The sequence below is a fragment of the Carassius carassius genome, chromosome 9 (assembly GCF_963082965.1).
Source record: "Carassius carassius chromosome 9, fCarCar2.1, whole genome shotgun sequence".
In the NCBI taxonomy this organism is placed as follows: domain Eukaryota; kingdom Metazoa; phylum Chordata; class Actinopteri; order Cypriniformes; family Cyprinidae; genus Carassius; species Carassius carassius.
The window spans coordinates 597,501-600,000 of NC_081763.1; the positions used below are offsets into that span (position 1 = coordinate 597,501).

General features: G+C 37.8%; 1 non-coding gene across 1 annotated transcript; it reads right to left on the reverse strand.

Moving 5' to 3' along the window:
* Nucleotides 1–1,090: 1,090 nt before the first annotated feature.
* Nucleotides 1,091–1,209, reverse strand: LOC132151168 (5S ribosomal RNA). The gene has a single exon (XR_009436326.1). It is a non-coding gene; the product is annotated as a 5S ribosomal RNA (ribosomal RNA).
* Between the last annotated feature and the right edge of the window lie 1,291 nt (nucleotides 1,210–2,500).

A 2,500-nucleotide genomic window follows, 5' to 3' on the forward strand; every position in this document is an offset into this window, starting at 1 on the left:
TCTTAGATCGGGCATTGACTCTTTTTTTTTTTTTTTTTGCAAGATTATTGGACAATTAGTGAAAATTTCCAAAAGTACTAACCAGGCCTATTAGATAATTACTGAAAAAATCCAAAAGTACTAACCTGGCCCAAACCTGCTTACATTCTGAAATCGGGCATTGACTCTTTTTTTTTTTTGCAAGATTATTGGACAATTAGTGAAAATTTCCAAAAGTACTAACCAGGCCTAATAGATAATTACTGAAAAAATCCAAAAGTACTAACCTGGCCCAAACCTGCTTAGATTTGGAGATCAGTTGAGATCGGGCATAGCCAGGATGGTATGGCCATAAGCGAAGGAGGCTGCAAAGAGAGGGCTATTTAAAGATCAGCCACTATAATCGCCAGTGCTTTATATAAGTAGGGAAGGAAACCCAAAAGCTTACAGCACCTGGTATTCCCAAAAGTATTAACCAGGCCTATTAGATAATTACTGAAAAAATCCAAAAGTACTAACCTGGCCCAAACCTGCTTACATTCTGAGATCGGGCATTGACTCTTTTTTTTTTTTTTTTGCAAGATTATTGGACAATTAGTGAAAATTTCCAAAAATACTAACCAGGCCTATTAGATAATTACTGAAAAAATCCAAAAGTACTAACCTGGCCCAAACCTGCTTACATTCTGAGATCAGGCATTGATTCTTTTTTTTTTTTTTGCAAGATTATTGGACAATAAGTGAAAATTTCCAAAAGTACTAACCAGGCCTATTAGATAATTACTGAAAAAATCCAAAAGTACTAACCTGGCCCCAACCTGCTTACATTCTGAGATCGGGCATTGACTTTTTTTTTTTTTTTTTTTTTTTGCAAGATTATTGGACAATTAGTGAAAATTTCCAAAAGTACTAACCAGGCCTATTAGATAATTACTGAAAAAATCCAAAAGTACTAACCTGGCCCAAACCTGCTTAGATTTGGAGATCAGACGAGATCGGGCATAGCCAGGAGTGTATGGCCATAAGCGAAGGAGGCTGCAAAGAGAGGGCTATTTAAAGATCAGCCACTATAATCGCCAGTGCTTTATATAAGTAGGGAAGGAAACCCAAAAGCTTACAGCACCTGGTATTCCCAGGCGGTCTCCCAACCAAGTACTAACCAGGCCCAAACCTGCTTAGCTTCCGAGATCAGACGAGATCGGGCATAGCCAGGTTGGTATGGCCATAAGCGAAGGAGGCTGCAAAGAGAGGGCTATTTAAAGATCAGCCACTATAATCGCCAGTGCATTATATAAGTAGGGAAGGAAACCCAAAAGCCTACAGCACCTGGTATTCCCAAAAGTACTAACCAGGCCTATTAGATAATTACTGAAAAAATCCAAAAGTACTAACCTGGCCCAAACCTGCTTACATTCTGAGATCAGGCATTGACTCTTTTTTTTTTTGCAAGATTATTGGACAATTAGTGAAAATTTCCAAAAGTACTAACCAGGCCTATTAGATAATTACTGAAAAAATCCAAAAGTACTTACCTGGCCCAAACCTTCTTACATTCTGAGATCGGGCATTGACTCTTTTTTTTTTTTTTTTGCAAGATTATTGGACAATTAGTGAAAATTTCCAAAAGTACTAACCAGGCCTATTAGATAATTACTGAAAAAATCCAAAAGTACTAACCTGGCCCAAACCTGCTTAGATTTGGAGATCAGTTGAGATCAGGCATAGCCAGGAGGGTATGGCCATAAGCGAAGGAGGCTGCAAAGAGAGGGCTATTTAAAGATCAGCCACTATAATCGCCAGTGCTTTATATAAGTAGGGAAGGAAACCCAAAAGCTTACAGCACCTGGAATTCCCAAAAGTACTAACCAGGCCTATTAGATAATTACTGAAAAAATCCAAAAGTACTAACCTGGCCCAAACCTGCTTACATTCTGAAATCGGGCATTGACTCTTTTTTTTTTTTTTGCAAGATTATTGGACAATTAGTGAAAATTTCCAAAAGTACTAACCAGGCCTATTAGATAATTACTGAAAAAATCCAAAAGTACTAACCTGGCCCAAACCTGCTTACATTCTGAGATCGGGCATTACACTCTTTTTTTTTTTTTTTTTGCAAGATTATTGGACAATTAGTGAAAATTTCCAAAAGTACTAACCAGGCCTATTAGATAATTACTGAAAAAATCCAAAAGTACTAACCTGGCCCAAACCTGCTTAGATTTGGAGATCAGTTGAGATCAGGCATAGCCAGGATGGTATGGCCATAAGCGAAGGAGGCTGCAAAGAGAGGGCTATTAAAAGATCACCCACTATAATCGCCAGTGCATTATATAAGTAGGGAAGGAAACCCAAAAGCTTACAGCACCTGGTATTCCCAAAAGTACTAACCAGGCCTATCAGATAATTACTGAAAAAATTTAAAAGTACTAACCTGGCCCAAACCTGCTTACATTCTGAGATCAGGCATTGATTCTTTTTTTTTTCTGCAAGATTATTGGACAATAAGTGAAAATTTCCAAAA